Below are 14864 nucleotides of genomic sequence, written 5' to 3'. Positions count from 1 at the left end.
TAGAAACGGGCGACTTTTTTTTTTTTTTTTTTTTCTGCTACTTGCTATAGTCCTCTTTCTCCATTTTTTTTATTTATCTATTATTTATTTTATATTTTTTTAAAACGGTAAATAATTATATATATATATATATATATATATATATATATATATATATATATATATATATATATATATATATATATATATATATATATATTTTATGACTGAACCTAAGACTCCTAGTTATTTGTTAGTTTAAACATTAATGTTAGTCAAATGGACTAACCCAACTTGTTAATTTTCCATTTCTAACAAGGTATATTTAATTCTTATTTTGCATTTAATGATTTTGAAAGTCGTAGTTATTTATATTATTATGAATAATATTTTTGTTTCTTATAAACATAGGATAAATCACGAGCTAGAAAAGAACCATCTATTTTTTGTTCAAAAAAAATGTTCATGTTCCACAAGTTAATTGTGTTAGTGATAATGTTAGGAAAGATGCTCGTAATAATGTTGATAGGAATTAATAAATAATAATATTGAAAAGCCAACTGATCTTTGAGATAATAAAAAAATATCAAATTTATGTGAGATAAATTAGATTCTTTGATACATGATTCGAAAAAATGACATTCAATTATTAGGGAACACACTACCAACATGAATAGATCGGATAAATATATATTATTACAATATATGCCCCCTTATTTTTAAATCATGACTCCGCTCATGATTAGTTAGATATTATAATTTGATGTTAATTAAGATGTCGATAGTAAAATCAATTTTAACTTCTTAAACATGAAATATAATTTTGTTGTTACGATCTGTAAAAATTAAAAAGAAAACAACTTAATTACAAAAAAAATATATTATTTTGATCATACCACTAAAGACATAATATCACAAATGAATTATTATGAGTGTACTCTCTCTAATTTGGGATGAGTTGATGAAATTATGATATTCTACAAAACCTCTTGTAACTTGTAAAACTTGATTTCAATTTGAATAGATGATTTTTAGATATTCAGCAAATAATAAAATTAAAAAGGTAATATTGGGATCGTAGTGTCATTGAGATCGTTTTTCACTAGTAGGATCTTAAAATCATAAAATCTTAAGATTAAGATTGAGATTTTAACAACATTAAGTATTACACATTTTGCAACCAAGTTGTTAAAGATTTTTTATTTTTCAATATTTGAAAGAATTGCAGGTTTAAAGGCCTCTTATGTTTATTAATATGCTTATTAACAACGAGAAAAATGTTCATTGTACAATATACGACGTGAGAGTTAAAATAATTATAGAAATATATTATTAAATTTTACTTAATCGTTTTCATTAATTATAAAATAATATTTTTATACTAGATAGATATAAAAAAAATATAACTATTTTAAACTATATGATAAGAATAACATATATTAAAACAATATAATCTCAATTGTTTATATTTATAGGTTTAAGTTTGAAAAAAAAAATTGAATATAATTTTTGATCTAACGAATAGCACAAAAATCACTCATTTTACAGCAAAAATCTAATTTGACATTGTGTTTTTTTGTTTCAAGTTTGACACTGTTTTTCCAATTTGTTATAATTTTGACCACTTGAACGGTCAAGCAGGTTACATGTTGATGTGGCATGATGACGTGTCAAATTTTGATGACGTGACATGCATAATGATATGCTGACGTGTCAAAATTGAATTTTTTTCCACAAAAACACTAAGTTTTCACTTTTTTCGATTTTGACACTAAGCTTATTTTTATTTTTTTCAATTTTGACACTATTGTTTTTGTTCCAAATCGAACATAATTTATCAAATGGTCATTGTGGTTTGCAAAACTTGCAGAGTTGGCTCTTTTTAAAATGTCATTAGGGACTGAATTTGTAATGTATTTTCGTCTTTTCAAGTATAAAGGGATTGGATTCATGATATTTAATAAACCACAAGGATCATTTTTGAAGTTTATTTGTAAAAACACAATTAATTGTGTTAATGCCAATGATCGAACCTGGTCAACAACTTTGCCACCAAGCTACGAGGAGGATGATGTTTCTCCTTCGGATTTAATCAATATAACAATAACCAAACGAATCATTTTCTCATTATTTTCACTATTATTAATATAAATATTTATTATTATTATTATTATTATTATTATTATTATTATTATTATTATTATTATTATTATTATTATTACTTTTTTTATTATTATTATTATTATTATTATTATTATTATTATTATTATTTTTATTATTATTATTATTATTATTATTATTATTATTATTATTATTACATAACTATATTTTATAATTGTATAAGAACTTATTTATATATTTAAAAACATGATTTCTTTTTATTTTAAAAAATGTATTTCTATCTTTAAACCCGTATTTATATATTTAATATTATATAAAGACGCTTCATGATTTATATCGTAAAGATATAAAAACATATGAATACATATTTGTTCATTTACAAAAATACATGTATGCATTTATACATATTTTTTTATGTATTTAGACGTTTGAAACAAATTTATGCATATAAAAAACGTTTTTATATGAATTTATATAATTTAGAAAAATATTAGTATGTTTATATGTTTTTAAAATGTATTTATATGTGTTCACATATTTTAAAAACATATTTACATGTATTTACATGTTTTTAAAATGTATAAATACATATAAATACGTATCAATATGTATATAGATTTTTAAAATTAATAATTATATATACACACATTTATATGCCCTTAGTAACTTATTTATATATTTTGAAGCATTTTAATATAACTTTAAATATATAAATATGAATTTATAAACAAAAATAATGTTTTTAAATAAAAATAATAATAATAATATATAAAAATAACGTTTTTATGGAGATATAAATATGTTTATTAAATATTTATACATAAAACTGTATTTATACATTCATAAAAGTGAATTATATTATAAGAAAAATAATAATATTATTAATAATAATAATTATACATACAATTAATTTCCAATAGACTTAGCTACAGTGTTTTTTTAGCCGTGGGGTAAATGTTTTGGAAGCTAATAATTTTTATCGGCTTTGAGTTTTTTTTACTGGCTCGAGATTTAGTGTTGATGTTGGAGCTGAGGCTTGCGGGTTCAGTAGGTAAGCCCATTTCTGATCCTACCGCCTAATCAGAATAAGAGTGGTGTGCCTAATTACGTATTACGTGTGATATCCACCGCTTCATGAAAACCTGATTGGTGTGCCAGATTACGTCTGATCCAAAATTGTTCTAAAAAATATGAAATCTCAATGGTTCACGTCTTCTTCGCTTCTCTGCCGCTCCTATGCTCATTCATTACAACTATCAACCTCCACCTTCGTAACCACCATCCCTTCAGCTTCGCCCAAAATAGAACATAAGAGACAATGGCAGAAGCCAGAACATACGTGGATGTCGGCTATCACCACCATCGACTCCTCTTACCGTCACGGTCCACCGCCCTGGTCGACTATCTCATACGTTTATTTTCATGCGCCGCAGTAAGCTCTACCACCATTGCAATCGACGAAATTCCCAATTCTGGTTCTCTCAATTGTTAATTGTCGCAAATTGCAATTATGATGTCTATGTTTGTAGGTTGTTCGTCATATGTGGTGTAAGGTTCAGTTAAGTTAATACTCATTTAGTTATTAATTTTGAAGTTGAAATTTTGTCGAAGGAACACTATTTTGTTGAAAATAGAATTTATGCAAATGAGAATAACGCGTTGGTTAGGTGAATTTCCCTGTGGGTATGATAAATTTTGTATTGATAACCACTACAAGAAAATTTCAATTTAGCTACGGAAAAATTCCATAACAAAAAGCTGAAATTCCGTAGCTAAGGTTGAATAACTACGGAATTTGCTACGCAATTTATCAATTTGAATCTGTAGTTTTATTTCTTGTAGCAAAACGTTTAGCTACGGAATTATGATTCCGTAGCAATTTTGCTATGACAATTTCAACGACATTAATTTTGTTGGAATTTAAATTCCATAGCAAATTTTGTAGCTATTTTTCCGTGGCAAATTTCGTAGCTTTTTGTTTCGTAGTAAATTCCGTAGCAAATTTTGTAGTCGTTTGTTCCGTAACAAATTCCATAGCATGTGTTCCGTAGCAAATTCCATAGGTTTCTGTTTCGTAGCAAATTCCGTAGCCGCCTGTTTAGTAGAAAATTCTGTAGGTTTCTGTTCCGTAGCAAATTCCATAGCTGTCTGTTCATCAACAATTTGTCTCGTAGCAATAGATTCCAAAGCAAACTCGGTATTATAAAAATATTCAACAAAATCCATATTTTCAGTTATAATATTCATAAAAATATATAAAAATATCGTCAATATAAATTTAATAGTTACATCAACGTTATAGATATATTACAATCAACAATTTAAATTCAAACCGCCATGTACACACAAATAGCCGCATATGCTCAACCAAAATGGCAAAACCTGCAAAATCAAATTTACAATCAACTAGATTAAAATCCAACTATTTTATTTGACATAATATTAAGAAACAACATGAATCACCTTTTGAGAACCATCAAATCCAACATTAGTATGGTTGTTTTTTTCTCTTTCCAAGTTGTCACATATGCCAAAAGAATATGAAACTGTCACATGATGTCAAAAGGATTTGGAATAAAGTTGAAAAACAAATGATAATAAATTGATCATAGATGTCAAAAGGATTTGAAATAAAGATAAAAAAACAAATGATAATAAATTGATCATAGATACATGAATAGTGATTATTGACTTATTTATATAACACTTGATTTTCTATTAAAAAAAAATGATCCTGCATAATGATCTTATTATCGATACTGCTCTATGTTAGGTATCCCTGCTTTTGATCCCAAAAGTGTGTATTCTCTAAAGTATCGCTAATAAATAGCAACCTAATTTCATTTATTTCTTTGTTATAACATCCTACTTTTATTTCATCCTATTACAACATTGTAAAAATCTACCCAACTATACACACATTAATTTTCATTGATACAATTTGGTAGCTTTTTCAAAGTATAGTGTTCTAATAAGAAAAACTTGAAAGTGCAATGCTATATCAAGCAAATAAAATTGACACCAAAATCTTGTGTAAGATAAAATTTTAATCTGTTGGTTCACAAATATTATAGAAATATCTTATTGAAAATTTAAGCATACTTTTTTTTACTCTAAAATACCAATGTACTTTTGTTTGCTTATCTATTTTAGCATCCTACTTTTTACTTAGAAAATTTACCTAATTGTAGCAATGTGATCTAAATGCAAATACTTTAATGAAAGTAATTGCTAATTTTTTTTATTTAGGCTTAGCCCATTAAAAATTTAAAAAATTACAACTTATTTTTAGGATAAAATGGAACTATTTTCTAAAGCACAAAGCTTAAAGATGATGGTTTTGTTATCACCTGGAGTGGAGTGGAGTGAAACCTGTAACAAAAAAAAATAAACTTGATCTCAACAAGTTGTCAACTTGCAAATAAATAAACTTGCAAATAAATACGAAAAAAGATATATGCAAATGCAACTAGAAATATCAAATTGAAATAACAGCTAGTAATCATCTAACCTACAATAATCTTTACTTGATCCGCTTTGATATCCATACAAAACGTGTTTGTTTGACTAAATTATGTTTCTTTTTAATCTTTACTTGTTTTATTTGTTCTTCACGACATAAGAAAATATGTAATAAAATTTTCAATGTAGAGTTCCTTAAATAAATGGAATCATGGATTAAAAAAAACTATAATACCTAATCAGAAAATGACCATTATGAGCATAACTCTTTATCTCTATTATTTTGTAGGTTTGGAAATAAAAGCTGAACCAAAGTGCTAAAGAAAAGCAAGGCTAAAAATAACACAAATAAAATTTAAAATATAATTATTTGTTAAAAGTATTATATCATAAGCATTCTAACCTTAATCAAGTTAGCCGTGTTACCAAGGTTAAGAGTGGAAATCCATGTGAAGGTCATTCTACTTTTCCTATTACAAAATGCAGTCAACAATGATAGAACAATGTTCAAATAACAATAAAATTAGTTTAACTTAGCACTAATATTGAACCCAAAAAATGAATGAAAAGGACCTAAATCGACACTAGAGCAGGTAGTTCTTTTAATTTCAACCCTGCATTTCTCTTCCTAAGAAAAAAAAAGATATGATTATTTACCTTAAGACTAATGATTATCCATACTTGTTGACCCAAGAACTGAAGGAAAACGAATTCCATGGATTACAAGATATAATAAGATTTGTCAAATCCTTAAAACACATTTCAACTCTCAAATCCAAAACTTCATTCGTGGGCCAAATCAAACGATGTATAAAAGTACAGATATTGCTTCTAAAAAAGTTATACCCACAAGTACAAAGACACCTTTTTCTTTCTTCATTCGTGTTGTTGTTGCTTCAAACAACAAGAACCTTCTCCCCATCTTCAATGAAGTAAACTGCACTTTCAGGAACCTGCAATATATTCAAACATTTACAACATCCTAAATTACTATATCTAATTATGGATCTATAACAGAAGTAAGAAGCTTATTCTAAATAAAGAAGACCATATCAATTTTTGCATAGTAAGTTGAACCCAAAAAAATTGAGTCTGGAAAAAAGAGACTACTAAAAAAGAAACAGGATGAAGATTCATTTTATTAACAGGAACACATACTTTGGGTTCCTAATATTGTTGTTGCCATCTTTTGTTGCTTAAAACTTGAGATTCTGAGAATTTATGGACTCAATTTGTCTTAGAACAGGAACATATGAGGAGTTCAACAAAGTATCTCTTTCAACTGTTTTCACCTCCACAAAAACACCCTTTCTACTGGCTTCTTTTAAAAGCAAACCTTCATTGCCGTATGATTCATTTTATCAGTGACAATATGCAAAACATGAGAAATATTTATGTTATTTGATTGCCTTATTGTAAATAAAGATGAAAAAACAGAATTAACACCAGTATTCCTACAAGAAACTGCATGAGTATATTACGTTCAAAGCCTTAGCCTCAACAACATTCGTTTTGTCCTACGAAAGTCAAAATGAAACAAACGAAAATGAATTACTATAGATAATCCAAAGAATTACCGGTAAGATTAATGACTTCAATGTTCCATGGTTACATCAGATCTTGGGAAAATAAGCCAATCAACTCTGTGATACATAAATTCCAATTTTAGTTTACACATACATATGAATAATATATTGTATGCAAAATAATCAATATTCTTCAATGTTGCATTTTATCGAGCATGTGGTATGCACAACGAATTAGTAAGCTAAAACACATCACTCACATCCAATTGGAAGGAAGAAATATAATAGAAGAAAAGTAGTTGATAATTTAGTCAAAATTGACTGGCCTTTTTACAATTTCCATGTTACGACTCGTTATACATCAATTTTCAATAATCTCTATCGACTAATGTTTATCAATCTTTCTTGACACCGATCGAAACCAGTTACAGTGTCGATCCTATGTGGTCTCCCTCTACTTGAAATTTTCATAAACACGGCAACAAAAAATCATTCATAGCTGATTGGAACATAAGAAAGCAAAAATACTTCTTGAAATTGGAATGCTATAAAAATGGAGGATGAAAAATACCGTTGTGAGCAAAAACGACTGGTGTGATGGGGACACTGAGCAACGACGACAGGTTGAGAGAGGGAGAGATGTGATCGGCGACAGGTAAAGGTTTGATCGGGATATCTCTGATTTGGGGAGGAAGTATATTTGGGCCATGTGATTTTACCAATTCGCCCTTAATAAGAATACATGATTTTTGATATTTCTGATTTGCATCGTATTAACCCAACACATGATACCTTCCAATTGAATCCTGTACGTTTTTATCCACATTAGCCTAAATACGTTTTTACCCAAATTAGCCAAAATAAAAATAGTAACATATTTATAAACTTATTACCGATAATATGTTTTACCCTAGCAAGAATGCCCATCCTTTCCAACTTGTTTTATTGTTAAATTAAATATTATAATAAAAAAATTGTATTTATATTTACATTTTATTAACAAATAAAACAAATCAACATTTTTTACTATTATTCACTTGTTCAAGTTGAAAGCACGGACGATAGGGTTATGGTAAATGTGGGGTGTTTTTTCTATTTTTTAAAATTAAGAAAAAGAAAAGAATTACAAATATTAAAAAAAAAACATTAAGGGCAAAACAACTATGAAGTTTCGTTACATAGCAAAGTGGATACATAATTTAGTTCTATAGAAATTTTTGTATTAAAAGAGCTATGGATTTTTCCACTATAGCAAAATAGCTATGTAAATCAGTTTTGTAGCAAATTTCTGTAGCATAATAGTTATGAAATTTCATTTTGTAGCAAAATAGCTACGGAATTTGTTTCCATAACTTTATTTGGTAACAAAATAGTTATGGAATATCATTTTGTAGCAAAATAGCTACTGAATTTAGTTTCATAGTAATTTCCATAGCATAATAGCTATGAAATTTGACTTCGTAGTAAAATAGCTACGAAATTCATTTCTGTAACTAAATTCCGTAGCAAAATAGCTATGGAATATCATTTTGTAGAAAAATAGCTACGGGATTTAGTTTCGTAGTAATTTTCGTAGCAAAATAGATATGTATTTTAACTTCGTAGCAAATTCGGTAGCAGACTAACTACAAATTAAAAGTCCGTAACAATTTTCCGTAATTAATTCTAAGTTTGCAACGGAATTTTATTTCGTAGAAATTTTTGTAACAAAAAATCTACGGAAATTCATTCTGTAGCATATTCTGTTGCAAAATAGCAACAGAATATGAATTTGTAGTACTTTTTCGTAGCTAAATTGAAATTTTCTTGTAGTGAACGTGATTTGATATGCATGCAGTGTTAAACAATTATTGATTGTTGTTTGTTTGTTCGTTCGTTTGGTTTTACCTCTTTGGTGCCTTCGCATGTGTAGCTTTTTGAATAATTTATTTCTGAATTGTGTGTCAGTATATGAATTGAAGCAACAAAGGAATCCAATTTGCTATTGACCTGTTTAGGAGGTGGTTAGATGGAGAAAGTGATAACATTGAATTTAGCAATGAATATAAATTAAGCCACCAAGAACATATATGAGAAAAGTAGCTCAGAAGAGGTAGAAGATACATGAAAAGAAATGATTCCACCTGTTGCAAATTCAATTCACGTATCAACTTCAAGGCCAAAGCTTGATCTTTGTGGTGTAGCTATTCAAGGGGATTTTGAAGAAAGAGATCCCACCATTCTTTTGCCTAATCGATCTGATGCTACGTCACAATTGGCTTTTGACATTGGAGGTAAATTTTCTTCTTTTAGTTTAATTTAGTTGTAATTTTACAAGATTGCTCTTTTGTGTTTCTTGAATGCCTTTGTAGTTGTAAATATGATCTAATTTCAACGATTTGTATCAAGGTCTCTCATAAGGTTAGTTTATTTGACAAGACGTGAGGATAGATTATTCAATGACAAAAGAAAGAAGTCCATGAAAGAGAGATTTGGAGTTACTAACGGCAGGAGGAGCATTCATATCCTTAGAGGGAGGCTGCATTTTGTGAAATTTGAAACAATTAAAATTAATGAATGTTTGACAATTGACATTCATCCAATCAAAATAACTTCAACAGTTAACAAAAAAAAAAAAAACAAAAATTATTCTGACCCATGAGGAGCATGGGCACTACACTAGTTAAAATTAAAATTCAATTAAAAACAAAATTGTTAACAATAAAAAAGAAGAACGACACTTTATATCTACTATTGCAAACATATGACTCAACTTGATGGAAAGGGGTTGTGTCTGTGTTTGTGAGAAGTTCTGGGTTCGAACCCTCCCTCCTTAGTTTCAATACTTTATAAGGCAAATAACAAAAATGGTCCATTTGGTTTGCTAAATGTATAGAATTCAGTCCCTCCTATACTTGAAATACCTCCGCATTGGATGCACAACCTTTTGTTTTCTAATTTTTTTTATTATTATTCTATTGTTTTTATTTATTTTGATTCAAGTAATGAAAAAAAAAAAAAAAAAAACTTAAACATCAGAATCATAATATACTCTAATATATTAATATATTTACATTTTTCATATTTATTTGGTTTTTTTGTATTTTTTTATTTTTTTTAATTTTTCGTATTATTTTTTTAAGTTTTTCCTATTTTTTTTGTTGTTTCATTGTATTTTTCATCAATTTGATAACCTTTTTTTTGATATTTTTCAAAAAGTGTGAAATGTATAAGTATATTAGAGTATATTACGATTGTGGTGTTTGAGATTTTTTGGTTTTTTTTTTCTTTTTTTAAAATAATTTTGGTTATTTATGGTTTTTGTAATTTTTTTTGTTTTGATTCAAGTAAATAAAAAGAGGTATATTTATATTTGTAATTTCGGTTAACTTTTTTTCTTCTTTATATCTTTTTCTTCGTTAGTGGTTATTTTATATATGTTACGACAAATTAAAATTAAAATTTTCAAGAGTCTCTTTCATACATGATAACTTCATTTTATTTACTTCCTTTTATAGTTTATTTTAACATATTTCATTCATATTTTAGATAATTTCCATGCATATTTTTATTTTTGTTATTTTATGACTATTTCAAGTGCTTTCTAGTTTCGTGAGCTTTATTGTAGATTTCATGGAGACTAATGGAACGGGAATGTTCGGGACGTATGGAAAGCGATAAGAATTGGTGGACAACAAGGATCTTAGGCTTGGTGATAATGGAGTTGATGCTTGGAGTGGGCTTACTTATTAATTGAAGGTTTGGAAGAAATAAACTTTAATTTTTCAAGATGCAGGAGAATATTCGAGCGTGCGTAGATTATTAATCGAGCAAGTTTACGAGCTATGGGTGATTTGGAGAAGCCAAATTGAACTTAAAATGAAGAAAATTTGAAAAAAATGGGCTAGGAGTTGATTGGACTCGATGTGGTCCAGTGGGATATGCTTTGGAGACCCAAAAACTCAAAGAAGCCCATATCAGGCACCACCCGTGCAACAACACGCAAGTCGCGCAAGGCCCTGCAAGGGTAATTTCGAAAATTCATTTAGAAGGCTATTTGGAAGGTTGGTGCCCATGTTTTGGAGACTCTTGGACATCCAATTTTGGAGCACTTTCTCTGGAGTTTTTGAAGGTTTTGAAGGCCAAGAACACCACAAGAGCATCATATTTTCATCTCTTAATCTTGTTGAATGTTTGGTACAATCTTTTATAACTTTGTTTCTTTGAGTTTAGGCATGCTTGGCTAAACTAAATTTCGTTGACTTTTGTTAAATCCTTTGAACTTTTGTTGAATGTTGAAGACTCGGTGAACTTGTTCTTGAATCTTTATGAGAATGTTTGTGTTTTAACATCTTATCACTACTTGTATGTTTTTATTCATGAGTTTAAATATGTTTGTGGTGATTAATTGGCTAATTTCTTGATTAAGTAAAACATCCTCAAATTAGTAAGTAACAAATGATTTTTGTGTTAGTTTTGCTTCACGCAATCATAAAAGCATTTTCTCCAACATGGCAGTGAAAAGATTTGACTCCTCTTGGATTTGGTGACTTTTTGGTTCTTAATGCTAGTTGACTTTCACTAATTACATGCTTAATGGAAATTGTGACTTTGACTAAGGAAATTATTATGATCTTCTCTAACCATTTTAAAAACTAAGAAAAGTCTAGGTAATCTCAAACTTTTTAGATTACTATAGTCAAATTAAGGATTTAAAACAAGTAGTGCATCATTGGATTCTAATGATATGCTCATAAAAAGTCAAAGTGAGGGAACCTTAAGTCAACCATCATCCCCTTATTGATTTTACATCAAACTATTATTTTTGTTGAAATTGTCTATTTAAATCTTAGTTTAATTCTAGTTTATTTCAAGTATTTAAAAAGACCAAACCCCCCATTTTTAATTTATTGTCGTCTTACAAGTATTTTTACAAAGAGGTTTTTCCATAGAGTTATAAAATTGAACCAATATCCGTTGATTCGATCCCTTTACCACTACACACTAATTTAGTGTGTAATATTCAGGGTTATTAATTTTGTTGGCCTCGACAACCACCAAATTTTGGCGTCGTTGTCGGGGAGTGGTTTATTTTTAATCAATTTGTTTCTCTATGCCCAGATCTCAACGTACATGTGCTTTGATTTATAATCCGAAAATTAAAAAAGAAGCAAGGCATTTGGCGAAGGAAAAGAGAATAGAACGTGGTCAAACTTCCAATCCTCACGGGGACCCGGAGGTTGAAACCGCTTCATCAAGTGACACGAAACCCGAGTGTAGTCCCGGCCCTCGCCAAGAAATTCCGGAAACACCACCCTTACAATAAAATCCACCCATTATTGAACCAATTGCAATGGGGGGTGGAGGAGAAGCTCCCGAAATAACCTTAAGGCAAATGATGGAAACCAATGTTACCCAAACTCCAACCGGTATCAATTACCCCGTTTTGGAAGGAGGTTCGGAATTGTAGCCAAGTTGAGTCCATCACCTTCCAACTTTTCATGGATTAGAGAATGAAGACCCTCATAACACTTGAAGATGTTCCATATTATTTGCACTACTATGAAGTCACAAGGGTCAACCGATGACCAAATAAAACTAAAGGCATTCCCCTTTTCATTGGATGATAGAACAAAGGATTGGTTATTCTATCTTCCACTAGGGTCGATCAATTCATGGACCGATATGGAAAGAGCTTTTTTTGATAAGTTCTATACCACTTCAAGAGTCTCAAGTCTTAGAAATGAGATTTGTGGAATCCGCCAAGGTCAAAATGATACTTTTCATGATTATTGGGAGAGGTTCAACAACTTGTGCTATAGTTGTCCACAACATCAAATTCCGGAACAACTCCTCATTCAACACTTATATGAGGTATTTTTGCCAATGGAGAGAATACTAGTTGATGCCTCAAGTAATGGAGATGTCTTTAACGAATCTCCACAACAAACAAGACAACTCTTCAACACAATACCCACAAATTCACAACATTTTGGCCTGGGCCAAGATATGAAGAGGGATACACAACAAAAAGTCAATGAAGTAGGGACATCAAACCTAGAGTCTCAAATCAAAGATTTAAGACCCATTATTCAAAAGTTATCAATGGGAAAAACTCCACAAGTGATGGTTTGTGGAATATGTGCAACAATGGGACATCATACGGATACGTGTCCCATTCTTCAAGAAGATGCGGAACATGTAAATGCCATGGGAGAGTCCAAAACTACCACAACAAACCATTCGGTTACCAAAATGCATATGATTCAAGTTGGAAGCCAAATCTCATTATGAGCTACAACCCAAGACCATTGCCTCAAAATGCATTCCTATCCACCGCAACAACCTCACTACCAACATCCACAACTACACTATCAACCCAAACCACACCCTCCACATCATCACCAATAGCCTCCTCAATCCCAACTAAGTAGCTTTGAAATTTCTATTGAAGACATTGTGAAATCTCTTGCCACAAGCACCCAACAATTCCAAAAAGGAAAAACCACCAGAATCTCTAATCTCGAAATTCAAATGGGAGATATAGTCACATCCTTAAGCAAGTTGGAAACCCGTGGTAAATTCCATCCTCAAACTGAAAAGAACCCAAATGTCAATATGGTTACATTGATAAGCTGAAGAGAAACCGAAGAAAATACAAAGGAGGCTTCTAAAGAAGATGAGGGTGAGTTCGTCCCGAGTAAAGAGACGATGGTGAAAAGTAAAGTTCAAGGCGAAGCTCCAAGGATGGTCACACCAATAGTCATTCCACCACCATTCCCCTCTCGACTTGCCTCATCAAAGAAGAAAGAGGAATCTTAGACACCCTTCGAAAGGTTGAGGTAAACATTTCGTTGTTAGATGCAATCAAGCAACTCCCAAAGTATGCTAAATTTTTGAAAGAACTTTGCACTAACAAAATAAAACTTCAAGGACATAAAAATATTTCAATGAGTGGAAATGTTTCCTACCAAAATGCAAAGACCCCGGGATGTTTACGATTCCTTGTGTCACACCCCCAAACCGAGACAGTAGAAACATTCGCGGGGGGGGGGGGGGGAGGGGGGGAGGACGTCATGTACAGTATCAAAACAATTGCATCATAGTAATCAAAGTAAACACACCCATTAAATTGAATAAGTAAATTATTTACATATGTTCGATACATAATTTTTATGACAACAAAAATGTATAACAAAAGTATAAAAGATGCGACTCTAACAACTCCATCTTCTCAAAACCTGCGGGTGTACCTGTCTACCGATTCCCTGAGAATACAAGTGGTTTTGAAAGTGTATCGTCATCTAAGTTGGTAAGTTCATAAGTATGTTTTTGTAACTATAACCTGTCTTTGAATCTGTGAAAGTGTTTGTATATCTCTTAAGAAAATCCAATATTTTCTTTAATAGTGTAAAGTAGTCTTAAACCCTAAGACCAAAGTGTATGTTCGTTACCGTATTCTGTAGTTGTATATAAAAGTGTTAGTTTGTATGCCTGGTTACCACCAGCCGTATTGTATTGTATTGTTTTGTAAGAAAACTCTTGTATGAAATCCCTAGATACCACCAGTAAGGTAAAGTAATGTATTGTATTGTTTTGTTTGAAAACTCTTGTATGAAATCCCTGGATACCACCGGTAAGGTAAAGTAATGTATTGTATGAAACCTTGGCTAACACCAGTATGTATAGTGTGTTTTGTATGAAAACCCTGGTTACCACGAGTATGTATAGTATGTTCTGTATGAAAACCCTGGCTACCACCACTATGTATTGTATGATCTTGTAGGAAAACCCTGG

At 30.1% G+C, this 14864-nt stretch overlaps 1 long non-coding RNA gene across 14 annotated transcripts; it reads right to left on the bottom strand.

Moving 5' to 3' along the window:
* Positions 1-4309: 4309 nt before the first annotated feature.
* On the bottom strand, positions 4310-7781 carry LOC145008447 (uncharacterized). Of its 14 annotated transcripts, none has more exons than XR_013663440.1 (9): positions 7660-7781; positions 7140-7205; positions 6721-6898; positions 6409-6515; positions 6136-6190; positions 5966-6032; positions 5451-5472; positions 4564-4646; positions 4310-4482 (listed from the first exon to the last, which is right to left on the bottom strand). It is a non-coding gene; the product is annotated as an uncharacterized LOC145008447 (long non-coding RNA). The 14 variants fall into 14 exon arrangements; XR_013663442.1 differs by having other exon boundaries at positions 6413-6515; XR_013663444.1 differs by having other exon boundaries at positions 6427-6515.
* Between the last annotated feature and the right edge of the window lie 7083 nt (positions 7782-14864).

This window comes from Lactuca saligna, chromosome 8, assembly GCF_052625555.1.
Source record: "Lactuca saligna cultivar CGN05327 chromosome 8, ASM5262555v1, whole genome shotgun sequence".
NCBI classification, from domain to species: Eukaryota; Viridiplantae; Streptophyta; class Magnoliopsida; order Asterales; family Asteraceae; genus Lactuca; species Lactuca saligna.
The sequence above is the reverse complement of the archived record's forward strand: the minus strand, read 5'-3'. Positions and strand labels throughout refer to the sequence as shown.